This window comes from Dermacentor albipictus, chromosome 3 (assembly GCF_038994185.2).
Source record: "Dermacentor albipictus isolate Rhodes 1998 colony chromosome 3, USDA_Dalb.pri_finalv2, whole genome shotgun sequence".
NCBI lineage: Eukaryota > Metazoa > Arthropoda > Arachnida > Ixodida > Ixodidae > Dermacentor > Dermacentor albipictus.
Window position 1 is genome coordinate 61354746 of NC_091823.1, and position 27857 is coordinate 61382602.

At 46.4% G+C, this 27857-nt stretch overlaps 1 long non-coding RNA gene across 1 annotated transcript in view; it reads left to right on the forward strand.

The window, feature by feature from the left end:
- Nucleotides 1-2912: 2912 nt before the first annotated feature.
- Nucleotides 2913-27857, forward strand: part of LOC135898770 (uncharacterized) — a 114619-nt gene continuing 89674 nt past the window's right edge. The window contains exons 1-2 of the long non-coding RNA XR_010563409.2: nucleotides 2913-3028; nucleotides 15605-15668. This is a non-coding gene — a long non-coding RNA (uncharacterized lncRNA). The remainder of the gene's footprint in view (nucleotides 3029-15604; nucleotides 15669-27857) is intronic.

The window sequence follows — 27857 nt, forward strand, 5'->3', positions numbered from 1 at the left end:
ATAGCGTTATACGGCCACGCAAAAAGTTTTGTTGTACGCAAATAAACTCGTGCCCTACGGCAGGTGTGAGTAGCCCGTGCCTGAGCGATCGGCAGCGGCCATCTTCTATTCCTTTCGGAACGGGGCAGTCTCCGGCTATTCAGAAAAAAATATCCAGTTTTGTTCGGCATATTAATGCATCTTCAACGCGTGCACGCCACCTTGACGCAGTGAGTTTTCGCAGTTTTGTGACGTCGCGTGACAGGCAGGTGAAGTGGGTGCAGCCTGAAACCTTTTGACCAATAGCAGAGGGTTAAGGGCGAAAAGCGTTGAATCAGAAATAATAATTTTTCTTTTGTTCGGTCGAATCATGCATAATCAGTGTGTACACGTCATGTCAGATTGGGAGCAATCGCAGTTGTCGTGACGTCGCATGACAGATAAGCAAAGGGGGGGTGGTCCAAAAAAGTTTTTGACCTATCGCGAAGGGCTGATTGCATAATTGGAATAGAAAAGTTTGGAATATCTTTGCGGTATAGAGCCCCAGGTCTTGTAACAATTTAACTTTGTATAGCTTGTACTTGTAACTACTTATTAAACATACACTCCCATCACGTAATACTCTTACTGGAGCCTGGCTTGTGACAAACAAGTCCACTCAGTGCTCCCGTGAGTCTGCACCTAATGATAGGTAACGTTATCTCCCTCCCACAAATACCCGGTTTGTAATGTAACTTTATTTCCTAATGAAAACACTTTTTCTGTTATGGAAGTAGGCTTCGCATGGGCGATTCGTTATCACGTTACAGATCAGCGGCTCATAATGAAAACAGCTCAAGAGCACATACTTTACGGTGTTCCATGAATGGCCGTACGTGCACTAAGACAAGGCTGAACGACGGACGTTATATGATTCGAGCTTTAAACGATGTATTGGAATTCATGTGACAGCCAGCATTAGCACACATTGCTGACTTTTCTGGCAAACTGTCACAACTTGCGCTTTCCGGAGTGCATGGCGTGGCATGTCGTGAGGACAGAAAGTTTCGTCCCCGAAGCAAAATGGTGCTAATCTTGCGAGACGGCCGGAAATGTACCTCTGTACCTCGGAAATGTACCACATTTGATTTATCAAGTTTCTAGTTTATGCATAGCGGTCCCATTAATGCTTTACGTCTTGTGGAACGGGGTCTTACAATGGAATCATGAAACATGACATAACCTTACATGACGCGACAGCTGCTCGTAAACAATCAGATGCTTAAATTCTAATAAAAAGACTGAAATTGAGCGTATCACGAACTATACGTTATTTTCAATTTAGTTTGTCGACTGCATAATATGTGCTTAATTTGTCTGGTATAAGAATAGAAACGAGAGCAGAGCACCCCTACCAATATATCTTCGTGCATGGCGCCAGCGATGCTTGGTGACACCACGACACACGTTCAGAAATTCAAGGGCAATCAAAGGGGCTTGGAGTGAACACCGTGCGAAAAGCACGAAGCGCAGAAGCCCGCACGAGTGCGGACCCAATCAACGAAGGCGAGCGACTGAGGTAGTCGGCATGACGAGCTTCAGACCGGAAACGCGGCACGCACACACACACACACGGGCTCTCGCCTCTCGAGGCATGTTCGTTCCGCCGGACGATTCCAGCGCCGACATAAACGCCCCCGCGTATCACGCCATACCGGGCGTGAGCTCTGCCGCGGCCCCGGTTCTTAATTACTCGGCAGCGGGGGCCGGTACCACCGGAGCCCGCGTGCCGTTCGTAACGACGAATTGTGCCAACAATCAGAAAGCAAGCAAGGCCGGGAATGCGAACCAGCCGGGCGGCACAATCAGGGCAAATACGGGCAAATGAAGCCCGTCTCCCTCCGCCACTTCCCTCTGCCCCTCTCGCTCACCGTCCAGCGCCAGCGTTGCGCGTTCTTTCCCGGGACTACTGCTATACCTATCGCGAACGGACCAAAGCAAGACGGCGCGGAGGGGGCGAGAGCGACGCGAGGGTGAGGTCCAACGCCGAGGCTGTCACTCAATCAGGGTGAGACCCCCCTCGCGAAAACGACCCAAGGACGGCGAGGACCGCGCGCGCGTCGACTCCCTTCGTTAAGCCCGCCGCTTTGCGTGGAACCCGGGCGTGTGACGCAAAGCGGCCGCGCGGCACGTCGCCGCTGGGCCGGGCGCGCCTCGCCGGGGTTGCTGCGGCAGAGAGCGCGGCCGTGGGGCTCGCCTCTAACGAACTCATTGAGCGTGTCAATCCGCGCGTAAGGAATCCGCTTCGCTCCTTCCTCCTGGGCGGCGGCGGTTCCGTTTTTGCCACCGCGCGCGCTTGGGGCGCGCAGCGTTCCCGAAACGCGGCGCGAGAAAAAGAGGGGAGGAGGCTTGATTTTGCACTCTGCCGGAACACGGTTGGGCCCGCGCTCCAGCAGCAGCAGCAGCAGCCGATCGCTAACGCTGCTCTTGCTGTTGCTGCACCAGCAGCAGCCCTGGACCTAGATCTTTCGCTCCTCTCCGGCTGTGTCACCTCTCGTGAGGCCGAGCTCCCTTTCACTTTTCTGTCTTTCCAAGCAGCTCGCCCACCGGGCCTTGTGTCGTGTGCACACTTTTTTTGTACACTTCTCCCTCTCCATCTTGCTCACTTCCTCCCCCATCCCCAACTGGCGAGAAGGTGCGGCGGCTCCTCCAGTTCGTTTGCTCATCCCCCAGTGCTAACGAACGTGAATGGTCGTTCGCAGCATTTCCGGCCAAATGTTGGAGGCTCGTTCAACGTAGCGGGCGGCGCGCAGCTTCTGAGGACCGAATCTGAACCCCTCCTTTCCCTCCCTCCCATTTCCCTTCGCGTCTATGCGCCCACTTTGAAGGGGACGACCATAAAAGCGTTGTGCGATGCTGTAATATACTTGACGAACAGGAGGCCTTGTCAATCGGCAGGCTAGTACTTCAGTGAGGCGAACGAGAGTAAACGGACCGTGAACCACGCCGCACGAACTTTCTCGGTGGGAAGCGGGCCCTTTTTTTCCGAGTAAAATTCACCGCGCTGGAGGTAGGAATGGCAATGTATTTCTTTCTTTTCTTTCTGTTTCATATCCAAGAGGACAGACGTCCTCCATATGGGGTGCGCCTGTCGAAAAGCAAACTTGTTAACCGCAATAACAAAGTGTCATATTTTGTCACAACGACCGGAAATTTTAGACAGCAAGCAAAGCCGCACATTAAAGCATGAGTTGCACAGATTGTTGGTCAGCAGGGGATACTAGATGGCACTATGAATCACCAAAAAATAACAGAAAATGTGTATTTTCCTCAGCCTACACCATCGCATGCAAGTGAGAGCCTTAGTATGAGACGATTATCTGAGGAGAAGTATGTTGTCGCGTTAGTAAAGAACTGTTGGACTTCAATCAATAGGCACATCTAGTATTAGCCATACCATGGTTCACCAGCTAACGAATTCTAGCGACTTGACGCGTTGCGATAGTTTGCTGCTCATCAAATGCGCGCGCGTATCTGTCAGACATCGGCTTGCGATTGAATAAGTTGAAGCGTAACTCTGTGTTCACCCAAATGTGCCTTAGCTCGAAGCCCTCTCTCGACATAAGCATGTGTATTATAGCACTGTCACTCGAGTGAAGCAGACATTGCACGTCACCGCCACGTTTCAGTGACTGCTATACAACGAGAGGTTGCTTAAAACACACATCTTCACTCCACAACTTTTGAGTACACGCGCCGAGGGCGCTTTGTTACAAAATTTTCGCCGAGAAATTGCCGCGAAGTGTCACTGAAACGCAGCAACCATTTCAGTGCATGGTGGGAACTGCAATCCACATTCCTGAGCCATGGGGCAGTGTCGAGTGAAATAACCTTCACTCAAAGGTCAGCCATTGTCCCGCTCTTTCCTACATGCTTCGCCTTTCGCATACTGTTACGCTAGTGATGTGCGCAGCAGTTGCCAAAAGTACAACAAGGTGCTCGCCACTGCGTATCGAATAAGTGACTGTATGCGATGGCTGACACCATGTAACTCTTTAAAGAAGTACTTATGCAGCAACTCTAACTCTGCTAAAGCGCTTAAAACACAGTGCACAATACTTCAGGCTTGGCCACCCAACGCTTACATACTAGTTGAGTTCTTACCGCGCGACAGTTGAATGCACTTCCGAATACTTAAGCATGAAGTATGCGGAAAAGCTGTTTTAAGTGGACTGAATATGCTCCCGGGAAACCGCACTGGTGTCGAATTCAACATTTTTTCCCACAGAACTCGCAGAACGCTTCAAACGTAAGTGCTAGCGCGCACCGTTATGCAAAAAAACTTATTTCCTTTGCTCAAGGCCGGCTTCTTATCGGTACTGCATCGCTGGTGAGTAGCTCTAGAGCGTCAGGTTCACCGAAAGAAAAAAAAAGGCAGAAAAGATAAAGGACAGCGAAATGCACCACCAGGCGGCGACGAAGGGATGCCCTTAATGGGATTCAAATGAAAGCAAAATGCTGTTCGCGAGCCTACTACACAGCCAGCATTAGCGACAGTAGCTGTTTCTTCTTTCCGCCCCTCTTAATGTCCTCCCACGGAGCGGCAAGCGGCACTGTGCTGGGAAGCCGGTGGGCTTCACGACGGCATCATGCCGTCCCAAATGAGCGACCCACTTTCTTCTGAGTGCGTCCGCTGCTGTCTCTTTCTCGGTGTGATTCGACTCGTCGGACGCGTTTCTCTCTCTTGGCGCGCGCGACTTTTAGTCGCGCCCGCTCCGTTCCGGTCGAGTGCGAATGCATGTTAGCGAGACGCAGGTTGACGCGAAGAGGCGGGCAAGGCTCCCAGGCGAAGCAAAAGGAGACCGGCAAACGCTCTCTATGCTTCCCTCGCCAAATGCAGCATTCATGTTAGCGCATTTCCAGCACTTAAGGGCTGCTTTTAATGTGCCCTGTCCTTTCACTCTCACTTTTCTTGCCGCCAAATGGAAGTTTTGCGGAGCTTTTAACGTACAAACGCAAGTGCATGTGTGTGTGTGTGTGTGTGTGTGTGTGTGTGTGTGTGTGTGTGTGTGTGTGTGTGTGTGTGTGTGCGTGTGTGCGTGTGTGGGTGTGCGTGCGTGCGTGCGTGCGTGTGCGTGCGTGCGCGTGCGTGCGTGCGTGCGTGTGTACGATTGGCAGACGCACGGACACATTAATTTTGATCATGATGACGGCCCTTATGATTCAAAACGCATGTGCAACAGTGAGCGCTATGTCATTTATTGACGTTATACCCGTCTTCTCTAGAGCTGCCAGATCGGCGGCATGTGTTCCCTGGAGGGTCGGCTTTGCAGGTTGGCTTTAGGCCATGTATTTGTTCAAGCTAGCACGTGCTCTGTACCGAAGCCGAACAGTTCATTATTCTACGCGTGGATGCACTTAAAGATGTGAAAGATAAAAAAAATCAACTGGCTTGAGACATGCTCATTTTTATTCAGTCAATACATTCGTCGCTTCGAGTAGCGTCCTCTTATTACCCCATAATAGAAGCTAGTTTCCTCGAACTCGTCTCTCTGTCTTTCTTTTTAATTCCAAGAATTAACCTCTTGGCATCCGTAGTGAAGAAAGTCAACAAACGGGAACACCAAATAAACGTTTGCAGTCGTGTGTGATGCAGAAACCGGCAAACCGTGACGGCGCACTTGGTACTGTGATTTTGCGCACTTATCTTGTTCTGTAGATAGGCGCGCCCGGAACGTATGTTCTTTTTGTTCCCTTTAGCAGTAGAAACAAACCTTGCGCAGACAATGCATGTCCCTCTAATGCGCTTTCGCGGATCTGTACGGCCAGCATATGCTGTTGTCGATTTCGTAAATAATTTTTGCTTGACGTGTCAGTGCGTAGATGATAATGGGAAATCTCAACGGTACCACGTCAGCGACCTGCTCTTCAAGAAGACAGTCAGGCCCTTCACGAATGATCAGAAGGCTGAAATGATGCATGCGCTTGTCCTTGCCGCCTTTTTAGTGTCCTGGCTCTGGGGGCGGCGCACGGCGACAAGATGAAGGCAGCCAAGCTATTCCGGATGTGGCATTGTGGAGGACGCCCTAGTACGTCAACAATACTTAGAACGTGCAAATTCCTTTGCAAGATGGATAGCTTCACAAGAAAGCGACGCAGGACTGCCATGGTAGTTCAAGAAGTGGAAATGGATGTTTTGGTATTCTGTACTGCTAACCCTCACGGTAATGTGGGCAGCGCCAGTGCGGGGGTCGGAACCTCAAGGCCATTAGTGCCTTGAGGATTTTAAAAAAGAGGTCATATGCACCCGTACCAAGTACATCTTCATCAAAAACTTCAAGTCCGAGATTTTTAAAACTGACTTGATGTTGCCAATTCGATTTTCACGAAATGTGAAGAAGAACCGGACTTTCTTACTCGCGTGCTTCGGATCAATGAGGCTAATTCCTCCAGAAACGCACAAGTTAATCTTCACAACGCGCTCTACTGGAGTGATAGGAATCCCCACTGGCTGGCGGAAACACGACACCAATGCCAGTGGTTGTTTGATGTGTGGCGCGCCATTTTTTATGGCAACATCATCGGACCCACCTTTTTTGACAACACACTAACAACGTAACGCTGCGTCAACGACATCCAAGAGGGCCCTGTTAACGACGCCTGTTGCAACGTTCCACTTGCGCACATTCGGAACATCTGATTTAAACACGGTGGTGCTATTGCGTATAGTAGTAGTCAGTCACGAGCGTGTCTCGACAAGCTTTTCTCTGGACAGCGGATTGGCCTACATGGACCTGTAAGCTGGCCTGCAAGGTCGCCAGACATGACGCCACTGGATTTCTTGTGGGGCTACGTGAAAGATCGCGTGTATAACAGCGAAACTATCAGACCGGACGCCCTAAAGGCAAAAATAAGCAGACTGCCGCGAGATTCCAACGCCATTGGTCAAAGCTGCAACAGCACAAGTGTTGTAAAGAAGTAAATACGGCATTGGCTTCAGACGGTGACCTGTATGAGCACGTGCTATAAGTGGCAGTGAAATATAACCGCTCAAAGCGGGTGTAAAGCGTGACTCTTTACCGCTCTTTCATAATTTCACCTTATCTTTACATAAAAAAGCTTGCGACTCTTCCGGAGTTCAAAAGACAGAAAGGGTAAATGGCTAAACCAGTTGCAGCTTTCGATGTTTCTTTGTGGGCGGCTGAGACGCCTTACGTGCTTTTGGTTTACCTTTTATTGAAATAAACTGCTGAGTAGCTCTTTTCTGTTCTTCCGAGAGAGGTCTTTTCTTTTTTTCTGCTCTTTTCCACATTGTTCTTTTATAACATTGGTTGAATTTCACTTGTAGCTTTGTTTTGCGGTACACGAAGGTTAAAGCTATCCCAAGCGCCTAATGATCAAGCACAACATTCTTGAGTCCGCAGATGCTGACGCTTATCGCACAGCACTAGCTAGGTCGCGAAACCTCTCGAGACATCCTACATGACGAGGCCTTGTACGATGCGGTGATAAACGAATGCAGCCGTATATCTTTCAAAGGTTGCTTGGAGACGCTTGGGTAACGGCGAGCGCGCATCCATTTCACATTTCGTGCATTTCGCGGGCTTTTGTTCTTTCTCAAAAAAAAAAAAAGCCAGGGGCACACTTCAACACGAAATAAATTCTTGATTAGAGGGTTATTTAAGGTGCCCTGCAACTTTGTAATTGACATGTTTGCGATTCAAGCAAAAATTAAAACGTTCGCTAATTAAAGCAAGGTTTGGGTATGGGGTAGTTGGTATAAAATTGCTTCAAACATCACTTGCAGCGCATACATAGACAAGGGACAAAAGGAACGACGAAGACAGCGCTTGTCTTCGTCGTTATTTTGGTCCCTTGTCTATGTATGCTCTGTAAGTGATGTTTGACTAACTAATCAAAAACAATTAATTCATGAATATGTCGTGATAAAAAAATACTGGCCGTAAGTACGCACGACTGCCGCTACTATGCAGTCACTACGATTTCACTAGAGCTTTTGGGGTGTTTTTTTTAATCTCGGTCCAAGTTAACTGAAACCCCCTCTATAGAAATAATTATAGCTAGGCACGCATCCCTTGATGTAAAAGTTGGCTATGCCACTATTACATAGACAAACAATGGCTTTCGGGGAAGCTAGATAACACTGCGACAGTCACTTCTTGTCTCCTGTAGATCGCCTTCAGTCACGTTCTCCACTCTTACATCAACGGTTACCCATATTTGTTCAATCTTCGAAGTGTCCTTTTTTATATAGCAAATAAAAGCGCACAGATGTAACTTTCGCGAGCACACATACTGTATGTGAACACGTATGTCCGAACTTACTAAAACTAAAAAACTAAATTACTAAATTACTAAAATGCATTGGCCGACCACTTTCAAACTGGTTTCTATCCTCACCATCTGTAAGATCCTACCACAAGGTAGCTGAAGCTTCTCGAATGAGGAGAAGGCACATGGGCACCCCTGCTTCTTTTTGACGTTTAGCAACGTCGACAGGGAACACACAATGCGCTAGTGAGAAGATGTGACATCTTAATTACACTGCCACACCGCGGAGAGCCTCGTGGCTTGCGCTCGCCGCGGCCAATACGTACGCAACCCTCGACTGCTAATAAAGGCACCGACGATATAAAAGAGAGGGAAGACGCAGGTGGGAGAGTTGGTAAAAGACCCGCCTTCTGAGCTATGCAGTTGAAGCCCTTGTTTGGCAAAGCTGCGAGCAGGGCCAGAAAAGGCAGGCTATATAGCGGAGAGGCATCGTTGCGTCCCGTATATGCAAAACCTGCGACAGAGTGAAAGCGCTGAAACCGTAATATCTGGCATAACACGGTCGCGACGGGCTCGCTTGCGCGCGCGACAGCCTAGAGAAAGCGAGAAGGCGGGAATAGAGAGAGAGAGAAGGTTGTGCTTGCGCGCCGCTTTACCGATTTTACTTTACCCATGCAAAAAACGGAAAAAGGAGCAACAACGCTTTTTGTTCTCGACGCGAAAGCGAAACTCCCGTCTCTCTATGTCTCCCTCATCTGATTTGTAGCTGCAACGTACCAAGTATTAACAGCTGGCTGGAGGTTGCGTCGCCTGTTGGACTTAGCCTGCTCGCGGTACGCTGCTACTGAACCCACAGAGCGGGTTTTTAATATCGTCCGCTCGCAGACGCGACGACGTCATGAGAGTTGCACGCGAGACGAAGACCAAAAAGTTGGGAAGCCGCTGCAAAGCAAAGAACGGTGAAAATGAGTCCGAAATGTTTGGGGGGAGGAGGGGTGGTGGCGCAAGGCCTTGGGGCTATAGGCCTACCCATGGCTCTGCTTTAGCGCGCGCAGCCGCCAAAGCAGGCTAAATTGGGAGCCTCTTCCTTTTGTTAGAGAGGCAGCTCACTCGCCGACATCGGAACGGCAGAGATTGCCGAGCGAGGCGCAGAACCAAAGAGAGATTGAAATATAAATCCAGATAAAGAAAAGGGGGGGGGGGGGGAGGGGATCAGACATGCAAGCGAGGTGAGGGTTCGAGACGACACATCCGCCCTAGTGCAAGCGCGAAAAGAAAGCGGCAGTGGAAGCTCCGGTGTGCTCGCGCGCACCTGGACGCGTGGAAGGATGCGGAAGAGCAATGGCAGAGGCCTGTGACGAGGCTGCGGCCTGCGACGACGCGCTTCGGCTACAAAGGGTGAGCGTGTGACAAGAAGGTGGGGAGAGAGGTGCTCGTTAAAAGCAACTCGAGGAGGTGGCTCCGCAATTCTGCTTGTTAGTGCCAATCTCCTGGTCGGTCGCCCTCGTCGTTCCTCGTCCAATTAGAGGCGGCTGCCGCCGCCGCTCCCAGGGGCAGCCGCGGCGTCCCCCCTCTTCCTATGCATCGCGCTCTCTCACTCTCCTATTGCTGCAAACCTGCTGTGGCGGATGAGGGCAGATGGTGGAAGAGAGGGTGGAGGTGAGCCGCGGCACCGACGGCTGCGTCTCGTTAGTGTGGTGGAAACTGGGGACATCTGGCGGAGGCCTCTTGTGCAAGACCGTTTCGCAGACTCTCCTGCCTCTTCCCCGTACTTACCGCACTGCTCTTCTAACCCATTACAGCTCGCTTTTAAAACCACATGTATGGCTTGCCATGACCGAAGCGACGTCTGCTGCCGTCTTTCTACGCTCGGTTTCGCCTTTCGCGGCTGTGATGGTTGCTGGACCACCGAAATTCAGTCGTGGCAGCATCCACCCTCCCCGCCCCCCCCCCCCCCCCCCCATTTCACCGTCTTCGAGTCGCTTCGGGAGTTCGTTAGTGGAGTGGTTAGACCACTGCTGTCGGCTGAAGGAGTCCCGTAGGTGCCACATGCCAATTAACCTCCGTTGGCAGGTTCTTGCCAGTACTATTGGGATGATGTGAACTTGACATTTGTATGTCTGTCTTTCGTTCATTTTTGCAATCAACTTGATTAATATTCTTTCAGTCTTGCGTAAGAGTCTGATTTTGGTTTGGCAAGTGTCTGAAACGTTATGTTGGCATATTTGATACATAGACTGTTTGATATTATTTGATATATTTGATAGATAGACGTAAGAAAGGAAAAAAATACTACCAAAGGAGTCAATGCAGAATCTAGACGCGTAAGCATAATTGTTATCTTTAATATTTACTTGAACCATGTACTTTCTGCACACGTGACCAGCTTCAGACTCAGAGGATGCGAATATTCAGAATTAGTTTTAATTCTTAACCAAAACACAAGCACTGCCTGATACATTCCCAGCGGCGCTGCGCGTTTAATATTGCTGAACTCAAAAACAATTTGGGGTGAAAACTCTGAAAGCTTTTGCTTTTACACCAAAATAAAGGTATTGAATGGTTGATTCCAAGGTCTCCAGAGATTAGGACTCAATCTTCTGAGTCTTGATCACCCTAAACTTTCATTTCATTAAACTGTGCCTGCAGCGGAAAACAGCGCTCAACAAGACCGAACCAACACTTGATGTTACCGATCGCCTGAAGTAGGGATAGTTCGTCACAGGGGTGTGCCTTTCTCATGTGTTTCCGAATTCGTGCCAGGACGTTGTGAAATGAAAATGTTCGCACTGAACCTAAGAGAGACGAATGTCTTCGTCGCAAGTGATTTTAGGAACGCCATAATGCATCTGTTTGCTGGACCCTGCCTCAAAAAACATCTCGAGATTTCCCCTTCGGTCGCTTATTTGCTTTTCCTTGTTACCACTCTGGAAACCAATCCACATTCCTCGATGTTTGTCTTGCCCCATGCGAGAAACAAACACGACGAAAAGAGAGGTAATTTCGCCGTCAGCAGCTTCCCGACGTTATTACGACCCCCGCCCCTACCTCGCAACAAGGCCGGTGGATCTCTGCCACGATGAAACTATTTGAGCGATGCTGTATTGCACCTGCAGAGGTAGCGATTTCGTCACGCAGGTGACAGTCTCCTTTTCGATTTTCGTCATTTAGAAACGAAGACACGTGTATTGACGCGTTGTTCACGTCACTGACATCGCGGAACGCTGCCGGATGACTCGCGAGCTTCTTTAGCACATTACTTTGCCAGCAGGAGAAAATGTTGTGAGGTCTTCTCATATCACTTCACTCAGGTTACAGGGGTTAAATGATGGTTTATTTGTGCCTAAAGTTCCAAGCAAGTAGTAGTTTTCAGCCAGTTTTTTCTCAATTGCTCCAGTGGTGCGAAGGCAGCCTTATTTCGGCTTTGCCGATGCTTTTGCGTTTGCAGTATAGATTATAAACTAGTGGTGGAAGCTACATACCGCGCTACAGAAAATTTGGTGGCTGCTATAATGCAGTTTGGGGCAATTTATCTTCATTGTTACTTCTGTTTTGCGAACCTAGAGGAAAACAGTAAATGAGCTTAGGCGAGTATATGATTACTGGTGATATATATATATATATATATATATATATATATATATATATATATATATAGTGGTAGGGAGAAAGGGATATAGGGAGGAAGAAAGGGAAGGAGAGGAAAGAAGGTTAGCCAGACGCACGTTCGGTTTGCTACCCTGCCCTGGGGGAAGGGGTAACGGGGCGAAAACAGAGAAAGAAGGGAAGACAGAGTGATCACCAGGTGAAGAGTGAAAGCAAGGCAGGTAGTGCGAACCGCGCGTGCTATACAGGAAAGTCAGTTCTGGTCGTGCCGGCAGCCTTGCTTTTCCGTTTCACGTCTTGTCATTACGTCACGTCGAAGGACTTGGTTAGACTAGCAGGCTACAGTTCTGGAAGCGTATGCAGGTTTGTTCGTTCTAGAGCAGGACGCTTAAACGTGCAGGACGTCTTTCATTCGTGAGCATTCCCTCTAACAAGAATTCAGAGCCAGAAATGGGGGAACAAGAAACAAAGCAGGAAAGAAAGATCACTCAATGCGGCAGAATTCGCATGGCACCTGCGAACTTCGAAGGGGCTGCCATTTTATAACAGCAGGTTAGACTACGTCGCAAAAGAGCCCCGCGCACGTGGTTGCTTCATCCCAGCATCGTTCTGAGGACTTTATTCCATATAAAAAAATACAGCCTCATCTTTGATCATTAGTTGTAACTGTGCACCTTCACTTGCTCGCCTTGACTGGTTCCCAGTTGACTTGTCGGGCATGGCGGGCGCTGTTAGTGAAGATATGTCTTGGTTAAGGGCCCCGTTAGGCAGGAAACTGCCACTGACTGAGTGCTGTGACTCTTGAAAATGAGGCCGCAGTAATCTGTTGAAGAAAACACCTTTGAGTGCATGCAGCATTTCATCGAACGTCTTTGGAGATCTTGATTGGATTTGCCTTTGCGCGTCCCTTGTCATGCCGTGGAGAATCAAAGACGCACTATCGAAGATTCCAGTCTAACAGGTTTGGCTATTTCAAGAGGCTATCTCATAAGAGTAACCCAAGAGACTGCCGGAGTGGTGCTTGAAGAACATTGCGCTGTCCCAACGGTCTACAGCGTGATTCTCAGATGCCGTTATAAACTTGACCGCAAGGAGCTCCACGGGTCGCTTACGTGGTCTTTGATACGCAAGTCGTACTAGTTAAGCACATTTGCTTGATTGCTTCCTATTGCATCCCCTTTCCCCTCCCCCAGTACAGAGTAGCCAACCGGAGATAATATCTGGTTAACCTCCCAGTCTTTCCTTTGCCTTTTTCTCTCTATATATATTATGGCGCATACCTACTACGACAAGAAGCCAAGAAGCTATTCGCCAAGAAGCCAGCGGTTAAACGGGTGGGGCGGGGAGAGAAAGCTTGTGGGGAAAACATATATGTGAGGGAACAGTTGAAAATTGTTCAGTGAATTAAAGTAGACAAACTAATCTTAGAGAATTTTTTTTCTTGGAGGTAAACGTGTACTTTTCGAAAAAAAAACTGTATACTAGAAGGCAATACATTTTAATCAAATAAATTGACACTTCATAAAATAATGAATAATAAATCAGTAAATTAGCCAGATATTGTCCTTGTGTCACAAGGGAACTCGCAGACGGCTATGCGTACGTTCCTCTGGCTAAAACCCAATGTAGATGCCCCGAAGGAGAAAATGTTTTCAGTGTTTAGAGCAATGACTAATTTTCCGAACGGAACTGCAGGGTACTTTTTTTCCTCTGGTTTGCAAATCGACGGCAGGTTAATAAATTTCAAATCAAATATGTTCTCATATTCAGCACTTTATCTTCACCATTCTTCCTTTCATTCCGTCGGCATGCGTACTCGTAAAATAATGCACCCATGTCAAGGCGGAATCTGTCACTCCGTTAAAAAATGTCTGGTAGCACGAGAACTTCACGTCTTTTGGACACTGCAGTCATTTTTTGGCTCAAGAGACCCATTAACTGCTATTGCTGCGGTAACTGCGACGGATAAAGCCGCATCACTGCTATCATAAACGTTGTCGCTGACGAGTCCGATGAAAGTTTATTTGGAAAGTGCTTCGTCCATTAGAAAATAGTCGATCAATATCATGCAGCCTAATGTGTATTCTCAGACCATGTGTCTGGAGATTAGCTCTGCCGTAGTCAGCTTTGTCTTCGCAGTAACAACAACAACAACAACAACAACAACAACAACAACAACAACAACAACAACAACAACAACAACAACAACAACAACAACAACAACAACAACAACAACAACAACAACAACAACAACAACAACAACAACAACAACAACAACAATAATAATAATAATAATAATAATAATAATAATAATAATAATAATAATAAAAATAAAATAATCATGATAATACAAAAAATCGCGGCTGTGGGATGGCCGTGCAGTTGGTAGCTCTCCAGGTGAGCCTGGCCGTTTCATCCCACAGTCGTTAGCTTGATTCATTTGGTCCTTCTTCGACTGCACCAAATGCATTGTTCTCACATATCAAAAGATATCCTGACGGATAACGCCATGATTTTGGTTTGTGTTGGTTTGGTTTTCCTTATTCTGCTACACTTATTCTTCTTCCGCCTCTATCTCTGCTCAGTCCCATCACAGTGGAGCTCGCTGCATGCCTAACGGTCGTGATAAATTTGTGCCTATACTTTCTCAAACGGATTTTAAAAAATTCTCACTAAGGAAAAAAATATTTGCGAATAATTTGATTGCCTCAAATTTATTTAGGAAATGGAATTGCAAGGACACTTCCTTTAAATAACCAAAATTTGTACCTGTGCGTACTGGTCACGTGAGCAGAATCAGGGAACACCAGGCCAGGATATAAAAGCTAACTTATTTTGTGGCAAAGTCCATCATTCAGCGATATATATACACGAATAAATGTGGATCCGCAGGGGCAGATGAGAATGTGGGAGATAAGGGGAGAAAAAATAGCCCCCAAATAATTCACAGGGACGGATAAGCCCTACGTAAAGTATACGTCCGTCACCCAAAGGAGAAAAACAGCAGCGAGATAGACTTGGAGCCGCGTCTCGTTAGTGGCAACCATAGGTGGCACCAATAGCGCTTGTTAGTGCCAATCTTCCGCAGCCATCCAATTATAGTCCACAAGGCCTGCCGCAAGAGAGAGCCCGGCGGGTTCAGAAGATGCGGTAAAATAGGGAAGATAAAAAGAAATGGAAAAGGGGACGGACGTAGCACGAAAAACAAAAAAAAAGGGAAGATATCCGGAGGAAAGAAGGGGGTTGAGGACAGAAGGTGCAAGTCAATAAAACAAGCTATGAAATAGAGAAAGAATAGAATGGAAGAGACAGGTCCGGAGGCCAGAGGCAGGACAGCCAGAGTGCCTTCAGCCAGGAGTAACAGCACTGCACCGATATTGCGTTGTAACGTGCAGTGTTGCTAAAGCTACGAGATTTTCTGAGGCAGTCGCAAAGAGTGCGCAGCATACGTCCAGCAATTATCGTCTACCACCCTATAGTGTTAAAACAGTGTGTGCACCTTCCATCGAAATTTTACGGAACTTGGCAGAGGTGAGAGAAGGTAATATCGTCGACGAAACAGCGTGCGCAGTCCACTTATGTATGGAAAGCAACACTGTGACCTCTTAAATCTTGGGCCATGGAGCCAAGTTAGAAGTAGATTCATTTTTCTGTTAACTTTCTTTTTTTCTGGTGTCACGCTCCGCGCAAGAAAGTAGAGCTTTGGTCATCAGGTGTGTGAGCAAATGTCTTTCTTCTTTTTTCCCAGCACGATGAAGAAGCTGTTCCACCAGAGGTCACCACATGTCTGACAGCGTCACCGTCCTCTTTCGGTATGTTGAACACATGCATGATTTTGAACAAGGAGGACCGATAATGAACGCAGGAGTAAGGTAAACATAACGACTACAGTGGTTTGTAAGAGACGTTCGTAAAATGCATATATCCATTCCCCGCAAATAGTTCGGCCCTACGGGAGCACCACAGGGTGCAGGAAGAAAAGTACATATGCGTACAATGAGCTTTTGCACACGTTTATACATTCTTTATACTTCTATTTGAACGATGGTATCGGTGGTGGTGGTAACCACTCCATCGAAAAATCCGGCAAAATCATGGCCTGGGCCTAGGCCGCCGCCGAGGAGGTCCGTAGATCCTATCTCCTCGCCGCCTTACGGGCTTGCTGGATGACCCATAATTGATCTTGGAGGTTTGAGCTGTGCAGCGCGGCCGTCCACCGCGCCGCAGCTTCATAGACTGCATCTTCTCTTCCTATAACCTCACATTCCCAGAGAATGTGTCTGAGAGATGCGTGAACCCTGCTTACCGCATATTTTTCAGTTATTGTTCGAGTAGATGTCTGGATATATCCTCCTGAGATGAATGGAGTTGGGGAAGGTGTTGGTTTGTAACTTCCTCCAGTCTACCGCTTGGGCCCTGGCCTTGGGCTAAAAACTTTTACTTTATGCAATGCAAGCGGCGGGTGGGTTTGTTGCAGTTGGAGGAACTGTGCGCTCAGGAGCTCCCCCATTTACATAGCTGTGAACGCTCATCCTCCTTACCTACGCCAATGCAATGGTAGAGCTGTCGCATCTTCACGACGTCAAGCTATACAGCTTGTTTCTCGTTTCGACGAGTAGGCGGCGCGAAATGCAGAGGGTTCTGGTCGAAAAGTTCATTTAGGCTTCTGAAGAAGTGATACATTCATTAACTAAACAGTATGCTGGAACGCATAGAGCGGGAAAGCTCGATAACTTTAGCACATGCGCCCGAAAAAGAAAAAAAAGAACACGAATACTCTCGTTTGGAACATCAGCGTTTCTCCATTGCATCTAAGAACTAGGGTAGGTAAGCTGTGAAATTTTGCCCAAGTATCATCATTTGTTAAGTGTTTCGTTATAAATTATGCTCAACTGTCTGGCAGGTAAATTGAAAAAGCTTGCTGAAATATTACATTTCTTGGGAAAACCCAGACAAGCAGAGTTTTCCAGTGATTATATTGATATTGATATGCTTGTACGTCACTCAGTGCAGATAATCATCACATTTTCCTACACTCATCAAATTGATCTTAATTTAGAAAGTAACGGGGCGCTTAGGTGCTTGCACTAAATGTGCTTCAATCAGCATGGCAACGTCGGCAACTGCGAACGTCGGCAAGTTTAGGCGGATGGCTGAGCGTGCAATGAGTCTATCCCTACGCTATATATGCTAGGTTATACTTGCCACGTTCCTATATGTTGCTGTTCTCGTCAGTGGCGTAGCCAGAAATTTTGTTCGGGGGGGGCTACGCCACTGGCCCTATATATATATATATATATATATATATATATATATATATATATATATATATATATATATATATATGTAGCTGCACGGTGCAGCTTTAGCTTTAGCTCGGGTGCTCCTATTTAAGTACATGTAGAAGGGGAATTCGTTTTTCCCTGCAACCCCTTCACAAAATTTGAGGAGGTTTGTTCCAATTAAAAGAAAAAGTTTAATTCTAGTGACTACTGGTTTCGAATTTTTCATTTAGGAGGTCAATTCTTTATTAAAAATTGGCCAAAATCGAAAATTTTCAGGAAACGAAAATATCAAGTTTAAAACTCCGTGACTCAACAATGAAAAATGATATCACAATTCTGTGAATTGCATCAAATAGTACATCTACAGCGGACAAAATATATATGTTACACATGAATCTCAAAAAAATGTAGTATTGTGGAAATACGGCTTTTGCAGAACCCTTGTACACAACGTAACCAATTCACGTAAGATACAAATTGACACAGCAAACTTGTCCGCTTTGACTGCTATAATAAATGCCGTTCACAGAACCACAATATCTGTTCTTCATGCATAGCTATTAGTTTGTAGACGTCGTGCTTCTATTTTTTCAAACTTTCGAATTTTTCAAAATATTTTAAACAGAATTCAGGCCCTAAATCGAAGTTCTGTTTCCAACAGACACTAGGATTTAACTTTCTCAAATGCAACCAATTTCAATAAAAGTGATTAGCAGGATTATCTCAGAAAAGCGTTTCTGCGTTTTACAAGTATATGAATAGGCCGCGTCGGATTGGGCCCGAGCTAAAGCTTCCTCTTAAACATTTTATCGAGGGATCAAATACATGAATAATAACTGCATTGTCATTGCCAAAGATGCTGCAAACGAATTCTTGAAAGCTACGCACTGTAAATACAAGTAAAATATGTATTTCACGATGGTTTTGGCCCGGTCTTGGAATGTCTTTGTAACGTCCTTTGAACCGTTTGCTCCAACGCTTCACAGTGGTCAATGAAATGAAGCGTTCAACGTACACGGCAGTCATATGGTGATTAATTTCTGTTTTGGAAACACCTTCAGCTGTCAAAAACTTCACGACACCGAGCTGTTCAACTTTTGAAGTGTCCATTACGTGACGCAACCATATTCAACCCAGTGTATGACGTCATTAAAGAACATTTATCTTCACACTTGCGTGTCACTTTTGTAAATGAGACATGCTGTTCTCCTACGCGCATGCCTCGCAGATAATGAACCGAACCATTATTGAGCGGTTAGGGTAGGCTCAGTTTCATTTGACTCGCCCTCGAACATTAGAAATGCAAATATACAATGGGATATACAAATGCGAAAATACAGCTTGATAAAGGACAAAAAAGTGTCACTGGAAACAAAGTTCACTGCATGTATACACAAAACCTCGCAACAAGATATTTAAGTATACGTATAAGTCTCCAATGAGTCTATGTATGTAAGAAGAAGTAACTGTATATAATGCGTCAAACAAGGCAAATAAACATGTTGCACAATCATAGATTTACAGAATCCTAGATTCCGCCCCCATTCCATCCACTCCCCCCGATGTATTGCGCGCGACGGAAGGCGGCGCGCTTGCTCCCCGCTTTTCTCCTTTGCGCACGCAAGACTGAGCCACCATCGTCGGCTCACCCATTCCACCTCCCCTCCTACGCTTTCACTCGCACATACAGCATGCAGCGCGTGGTCACGATGTTATCACCCTTGGACTTTATACGAAACATGAGGGCGACGGCGACGGCAGGAATGCGCCTGGAATGTCCATATAATTGCTTTCGCAATAACATAATAAACGTATCCGGCAACTGAAGCGTCCCGTCGCCCATTACTTTCCGCAAAAGAAGTATCAAAATCGAACTTTCACCATGCGACAATTCGTTGCGCCGCAACAATGTATTTTTTTTTCTGTGAGGCGGAGGCACCGAAATGAAAAAAAAAACGCATAGGAAAGTACGTTGGCCAGAATCTAATGCCTACTTCGGGCACCTAATGGGGCTATGGGAGGAATGCCGAAGAAAACAATAGACGCTTGGTCCACTGAGACCCATACGCATACTGCTCAGTATACTACTGCGGCGAAACAAGACTTTCCGGAAAGGTTCCGCTCAAGGAATGCGGTGCAATCCTTCGAGTCCCCACAGTGAGGGCGGTGAGCGACCATTGTTTTTTTTTTTTGTCGTCTGCAAGCGTCCAAAACTCTGTTAGGTGAAAATACACTCGGCCAGAGCAAACCGAACGCGCACCGAATTGCACCGCATGGTGGTCGGGGCCATACGAGAAAAACGTATACGCTCTGGCTGGCTCGGGCAGCCCGCGAATAAAAGTCAAAGTAATCGCGAATAAAAGTCAAAGTAGAAAAAAATAAATAAGAACGTAGTTACTTTGGCTGGCTTTAGTGTCTTGACATGAATGTTCTGGCGTATGTTAAAAAAATGTTGATATTTTTTTATGTGACATGACGGCACAAATGAACCACCCCAACGCTTCGTCTCATTGGACCTCGCTGCCCGCTTTGTCAACTCGTCTGCTAGTGTGTTGATTTGGCTTAATTGTCTCGTTGTATGTTCCGATGTAAGACTTTAGAAAAGTCAATAGACCTTTGGCGTCAAATGTTTATAACAACATTAAACCCACAAAGTTCCGCAATTGAAAATCTAAAGCACAACTTTGCAAATGTCAATGCACCTTTCACATCTAAAGCTTATGAGATTTATACCCATAAAATTTCGCAATTGTTATCTATGCGCTCCATATATTCCGTGGCCTTAGTGAGATGCCGCGGCGAGCCCGCTCACCACCAAAGCGCCCTTGAAACTTTGTGCTCGGATGGGACTGCTTGGCGTTATGTGACTCCCGGTGTATGGGCGTTGCCACAAAATCCAGCCCGAGTTTGCAATCTTCGCGGTTAAATGTCTTTTCGAGCGTCAAAAAGACATTCTAGACAAAATCCAGAGTGATTTCCGGCGCCGGGGCTCGCTTTGGTCGGCGGTGCATGGACAGCGCGAAAAAATTTCGGGGGGGGGCTGAAGCCCCATAAGCCCCCCCCCCTGGCTACGCCCCTGGTTCTCGTATATGTTTATGATGTTAAATCATCCATGTTCTATCTCCTCTACAGAATACACCACTCCAAATGCTGAGCCCGCTGTAAACCACAAGAAGTTGCAATATAATTTTTTTTAGTTTTGATAGTCTATGGATAGTCTACGGTCACCAAAAACTTCCTTTTTTTCCCCCTCGATGACGCTCGCTATGCCAATGGCACCGCGACCTCACCTTAATGCGACTGCCACTCTTGCGTTAAAAATGAAATCGGAAACATACAAGTCTCTGCGGAACTTCGCGGTAATAGTGCGAAACTACCAAACAAGGCTTACGTTACGACGCGAAGTCAGCAGAACAAAATAAAGCTCGCCGAGTACGAACACTGAATCCGTTTCACAGAGCGTGAGCTAAGAAGTTCCAATCCACAGGCTGCAAATCTCATCCTTACCACTGTGATTTAACGACTGCGGGGCTACTTCTACATCAGGTAAGCTTGTATAAAAGTTCATGCCTGCACTAAACATTACGGCATCTTCGCTGCATACCCGTAACGACCCTGCGTGCAGGTTATCTGCACGTTGTAGCAATTCTGATACGCTGACACCAGCCTTACAGCCACAGTGATACTGCACGCTATTAGGTCAGACAAAGAGTGTCGCGATGGTAGCAAGCGGCGTGGGATCCAGAGGCGGCTTAGGGTCCCGCCCGGGGGAGGAGGGTTGCAGAATGCAACGGCGGCAAGGGGGGGAGTGCCTAGACGCTAACGAACTGAGGAGCTGGGTCCATCTGGCGCCACGCATCGGAAACCGAGTCTCCGTTCGCCCTGCAAACGAGGCCCTTACGGAACTTTCTCGAGAGCCGTTATAATTGGACGACGAATTCCAGTTGTTCGCTTCGTTTGCCGTAACAGCTCTCCCGTTTCCACGTCATTATTTCTCCCTATTTCTTTTAAAGCCTGATTTTCCTTTTTACCCTTTCTTTTAGACTTTTCGGTGGCCTATACCTTCCAATCTTGTCTATACTTCCTGCGCCGTTTATTTCATATATATATATATATATATATATATATATATATATATATATATATGTTTCCGTCAGTACCATCGGCTCTAGTTTCTTCCCTTCGATTTCATGCGTGTGGTATTGCGGAGGGTAGCGGAAAGCCGGGCTTCACCGCAAGGCCATCTATCTTAACTTACCTTCGCACGTATTTCTGACGTTATCCCCACGTCACGCCATCACTTCTGCCTGGGTAAGCAGAACAGCAGCGATCAGAAAAAGGAGAAAAAATAAAAAGATGCGGTGGTTTGATGGTGGGTGCAGTTCTCAAAGGGGGCCCTCAGACGCAGAACGGAAACATTCGTGTCTGTGTTGACCATACCGAAAGTTTTGCTGTTAGGCGGAGTCTCCAAGTGTCCACAAGGCTGCTGAGGGCTGCGATATAATTCAAATTCAAGTCTTGTGATGCGTTCACCAGACAGAGTTTACCCGTAAATTATACTAATCTATATCTGCAGATTGGCCATAAAGTTGTACTGCTGTATACATGTAGTACTATACTGAGAGGTTATTTCCGTCCATATGCAAGCAAGTTATTGTTCTATGGTAAATAGCGTTAGACACGAACCAGCATCGATGTATTTGCAGCCACAGCGAAACTTCGAGCAAGGTCTACCAGTTTTATGCGCTCTTGAATACAACTGCCTAACTTCAGCGCAGGATTAAGGTAAACTAAACACGTTACCATATGCGCCGGTTATAGTCGATAGTTAAACTACCAATTAGCGAACTGCTGCGTCTGTCGGCGGTGAAATTTGGTAATGAACTATTTCAATATATCCCTGCGGGCGCCTACAGTGTGTGAGTGTGCTTATGCGTGTGTGTGTGTGTGCGTGCCTTATATTATAGACATAGAGGCACTACAAAAGAGTGCTCATTTATAGCTGCCACGCGTGCTACTATATTCCTTTCCAAACAAATATTCGTCAATCTAGCACTAATGAATACATATGAGGACAGTTGTTCCTTTGTTGGGGTGATTGGCTCCGACATTTTAGAGAACGCATATAGCCAAAGATTAAAGAAAATAGCGGCTGTATTCAATGATTTCGTTTATATGCCACCCTTGTTGCCCTTCGACACTGACTCGCATGGAGCCGCGGCCACGCCATCGTTTGTAGCGGCCCCTCAGCGGGGCAGATCATAAGAAATAATTAAGATTGGAAGTAAAAGACCCTTACAAAATTGGGCCTTCGCGCAGGTTAATCTAGTGATTAGGTTCCATTTGTTTTCCTTTGACGCTTTATCAGTGGTCGTAGCGGTGCCCTGCTTACGTTGTGGGCTGATTGTGAACGGTGGCTGATAAGAGCAGATGGAATCCTGCGGTATAAACAAAAAAGTTACTGATACCGATCTAGCGCACTGCCTGTTTGTTGTTGAATTAATCATACACTAGGCCATTGTCTGAGCTTGTTATCTCCTTGCATCATTAAAATTATGGGGTTTTACGTGCCAAAACCACTTTCTGATTACGAGGCACGCCGTAGTGGAGGGCTCCGGAAATTTCGACCACCTGGGGATCTTTAACGTGCACCTAAATCGAAGTACACGGGCGTTTTCGCATTTCTCCCCCATCGAAATGCGGCCGCCGTGGCCGGAATTCGATCCCGCTACCTCGTGCTCAGCAGCCTAACACCATAGCCACTGAGCAACCAAGGTGGGTTCCTTGCATCATGCTATCTGCTTTCCACAGTGGTGGCGACGGCTTGCCAATGTTACGGTGTAGCTTTTGTTTTAAACCCAACCCTTTTAAATTTAATTAGAGAAATAGAACAGTCATATTCAATTAGGTTACGTACTTGCATGGTGTTTCAGAAGACTCTGCAAATATATCTCTTATTTTCAGTGGTTTTCACACTACAGTCATTTCTCAGCACCTCATAAACACAAATGAGTCCATTACACCTTTAGTGGCTGAAATATCAGCGAAAGACGAAATGCTGCTACACCGCATAATCTCAGTTGAGACGACGCTATGCCTGACATGGCACTGTAGCCCATATAGCGCCGAAGCACATGTAAGTAACAAAGCTTTTAAACCCGTACTCACAATCAAATTTGTGCGTTATAGCAATTCTTGAGAACCGGCGCCACGCCAATTATGATGGCGGACATATTAGCGAAGGCAGCCTAATAACAAATGAGAACCAGTTCTTGCAAATAAAATGCTTCGGGCCGAATTCATGAAGCTTTTCATTCATAAGAGATGCTAGCAATTGGCTGGCCACAAAGCTACAAGGCAGACCAAATGGGACGGTTGGCGTTTTCTGGGACCGGTGCAGAGGCAGTCAGTTGAACGTCGTCTTCCTTCACCACTTTCTGTCTACATGGTCATTCATGCTATTTCTGCACGCGGTTCCGAGAGCTGGTGAGAATACCTAACATACCTACCTCGAGAGAATACCTAATAGAATATCTAACATTACTTTTATAAGCACCTCTAGCGCAATAACATTTTCGTGAATACGGGCCATTGTGCATAAGGCTTCAGGGAAAGAATTCACGATGCTTTCCTTTGGGGATAAAACTGTAGGTTACCGACCAGTTGCCATCAGTGATAATGTAGTTGGGCCGTACATTTTTTTAAATAGATGAGATTTAGGAGATATTGGCCCGTCTAAGCGGTGCCGGGTACTCCTCGTATGGAACTTAGTAAAAATAAAGTAACAAGAAAGCAGCGAAATAAAAAAAAATAAGAAGAACGGGAAAGGTAGTCGTGAAGTCAGGTGACATAAATGCACTAAAAACAGCTTACAACAGAAATAAGATAAAACACACTGGAACGTCAAGTCAGCGCACGAAAATGCGGGAAAGACAACTCGAGAAAGAGGTAAAAGGAAACAGGCTAGAATCTAAATTCGGGTATGAGCTCTTACGCTAAGGACTGCTCAGAACAGAAATCATATTCACACGGATATTTCGTATTTCTTTGGTCACCGCCTTTCAACGGCTAAAAAATTTTAAGTGTTATCGGTCGTCGCAGGACGCACCTGGGTGTATCAGGATTTTCTCTAATGCTATCGACAGTTCTATCCATTGGTTGTCACCAAACCTTTTGTAACCTGATTGTATGCGCGACGCGAATTGTGTATTGTGGTTTCTGGAAGCCACGCGGGCACCAGCGATTACACTGGAACCTTCGACGAGTCATGTATAAAGCAGACGTGCTTTCCCGCTGACCAGATTTCTGATGATCGCCGACTTTTCTCGCTGCTATCGTTGTGCTTGAGTGTTACTTGTATTGCTGGGCACAAGTTCGCCCAATAAAGAGGAGGAGTATCTTAATGATTGGAAAATGTAGAGAGGTCGGTCGGATAATGGAGCATCTGGCCTGCTACTCTACGTAAGGGAAGAAGAAGAGGGGAAGAAAAAGGGTCACAATGGGGAATGATAATGGGAGGAACGAGGTGAATGACACATTACACAACTGGTATCACAGGCGTGAGTCCAGGCCCGTGTCACCTAGGAAACGTGAAAGTGCACGCATTGTCTCTGTCGTCTGCCAACTCTGTGGCCACGCGCCTAGCAAGAGGTCCTCCGACAGTGGTCCATTGTGTAAATGTCTCAATGTATCTGCCAATGTCAGTCTTTCTCGCGCATACTCAGGGCACACCACGAGCACATGTTCTATAGTCTCTACAGCGTCACACACTGAACAGTCCGGGGAGTCTGTGCGTCCAATAATGTGCAAATATTTGCGCGTGAAGGCGACGCCTAATCGCAGTCTGTGTATCAGGCTTGTATGAGGGCGTGGAATTACACGCAGAATGGGAAATTTCATATCGGGATCCAGGCTTTTAAGGCGGACGTGACGAGCGTCTGGCTGGGCCCAGTATCTTCTCGTCACACTCCTCATTAATTCCGACAGGAGGCATGTGATATCCGGTCTGGAGAATGGCACTACAGTTCGCAGGCCATTGCTGAGGGCGCGCCTTGCTGCAGCATCGGCCATCTCATTACCGTTGAGCCCACAGTGTCCCGGGATCCATTGGAACACTATGCGGTGGTGTTTTTCTTGAGCGTATGAAAGTATCTCGGTGATCTGCAGGGCCAGAACCTGATATGCGGTGTGGCGCAGGAAGCATCCCAAAATTTGCAGCGCGGGTTTTGAGTCCGTGAAAATGCACCACTCTTGAGGTCTTTCCCCGCAAATGTGGCGAATCGCTTCCTGAATAGCCACAAGCTCTGCAGCGGTTGATGTTGAATTATGGTCTAGTATGAAAGCTCGAGTCATCTGTTGCGCTGGTATCACCACAGCTGCTGTCGATGCCTTAGGTGACGCGGAGCCGTCTGTGTAAACATGAACATATGTCTGCTATTCTGACCAGATGTACGCGAGAGCAAGTTGTTGTAGTCCACTGACGGGAACCAATGATTTCTTTAGTATGCCAGAGACATGTACGCATACGGAAGGTTGAACCATCACCAATGGTGGTTTGACGGGGTGATATGGAAGGGCATAGCCTGATGTTATGTGGGGTAGATGGCAGCGGAGTGCACTTGTAAAACTGCTGTCCGGTCGGTTAAACTTGTAACTCATAGTTTTGACGTCTTCGTCGTTCTTCACCGTCACTGCAATGTGATAATATAAAACACGCTCGAAGATAAAGTCAGCTAAACTAGAAACAAAAAATAAGGTGAAATTAAGCACAGACTGCTTACATTAGAGGATATAAACTGTAACCAATAATTTCCAATAACTTCAATCGGACTAATTTCATTATGCAATTACTCCATTAATACATACTACTCCATTCTATAAATCTCTGGAGGGCCACTATTCCACTCATATTTGTATTGTCTGCTTTGGACATAGGCCTAAGATCTTTTTGATCCTCGGCACATGTTTCACCGTAAGGACTGTTTTGCGAATATCGGCAGGGTCTGTATTCGCAAAACAACACTTATGCATGTGAGTTCTGCTCATTAAGCGCTATTCATGGAAACTTACGATAAAAGTTGTTGTTGTAACAAGACAATCGGCGGGGAAAAGGCCAATTGTGGACGGTACTTTTGACGTCTTTCACTCGTAAGACCTGTTTTTCAGTGCCGGCCGCCTTCGATAATCATATGCCCACCATCACTATTAGCCGACATTTGCTCCTACAAAAGTTCTATAGTGCAATATCTTTTCGTAAATATGGGCCCACTTGTTATCCTATCATGGAGCCATGTAAGTTTGCTTCGCAGATAGATTTGATTGATTAATTGATTGATTGATTGAGTCATTCCTTCATTACCTATTTACTTAAATAATTCAAATAATTCTTGGGATTCAATGTCCTTAAGCGACAAAAGGGCTTTGAGAGACGCTGTAGTTGGGATCCCTTAATAGCGCGCCCTCATCATGGTACAGGAGCATTCTTTGCATTCCTCCTCCGTATAGTATGGCCGAAGAGACAGCGAATTAAACACGTGACCCTGCGCTCAGTAGACCTGTACTATTGCAGCACATCTCTGAAACAGTATGGTTACGAACTAGTGGTTTCTCATGCCTACCTTTTGCTGGGATCGCAGATAGAAATGAACTTGGAGTTCCTGTGCTGAGGCCTCCAACTGGAACTGCAGCAGTCGTCATCAGCTATTTTATCTGGGTTCCACGTAATTTGCACCCAGTGACCGTAAATGCCGCGCGTAATGTGCTGACACCCAAACATTCATGCAAGAAAAAAAAAGAAGTTTGTAAGGATCCTACATTTAGGTGCCGCTGCGTGGGTCTGTGTAGATTTCACACTAGTTGCCATTACTTCTTTCTCTTACTGTCGCCTTCATTGAGCTGGCTGTTCCACAAGCACTAAACGTGCAGACATTTTATAAATGTAATAGGCTTTATTGCCTCGTGGCGCTTTATTCGGAGTTCGGTGCACTGTTAGTTCTGCAGTGCTCTTCGCCTTCACTCGGGCGAGGATGTACGTCCCTTTCTGGCCTGCTCATGATATGATGACGGTGCGCTGAGGGAAAGTCTAATTGTGCCATTTCGCCGTACGCTCACCCTAAAATGTACTTTGGGCGCATGCCCGACCCAGAAGCTGCAAAGATTAATTTCACCCTGAAGGTCTTCGCATAAAAATAGCATAGTCATGCGGGATGTTAAGATCACTGTATTAATGCCTGTTCTTGTACACGTTCCCTAAACAAATAATTGTTATGGACGTTTCATTTATTTATTTATGACTGTATTTTATGACTGCATGTCCCAGTGTACATTTTCATTTCCACGCCCCGTTCTTTACGTTACGTAGGTATACAAGTATGCAGAAGTGTGCGTCTGTCAACTTCACACGGCTCCTATTATGTGCATTTTCTCTAGAAATTTATGTGCATGTGAATATGCTTATGAAGAGATTTTTGCGTGCGTTGCTCTTTACTCTTCATTAAAGGCGACGAGGAGTAATCAAAGCCACGTAAAGAGATTCGCATTAACTTCGAATTTGTAATTTTACAGAAGAAAAGAAGGAAAAAAAAAGCTTGCTTGATTGACATTTGCCGGTAGCGGCCAGGCGTAACTTGCATCAACCTTGTGCTTTCTATGTTGTTTATGCCATCATTCTGAATAGTACAATCGCAAACCACGCAATGAAAAATTAATTTAGTTAAC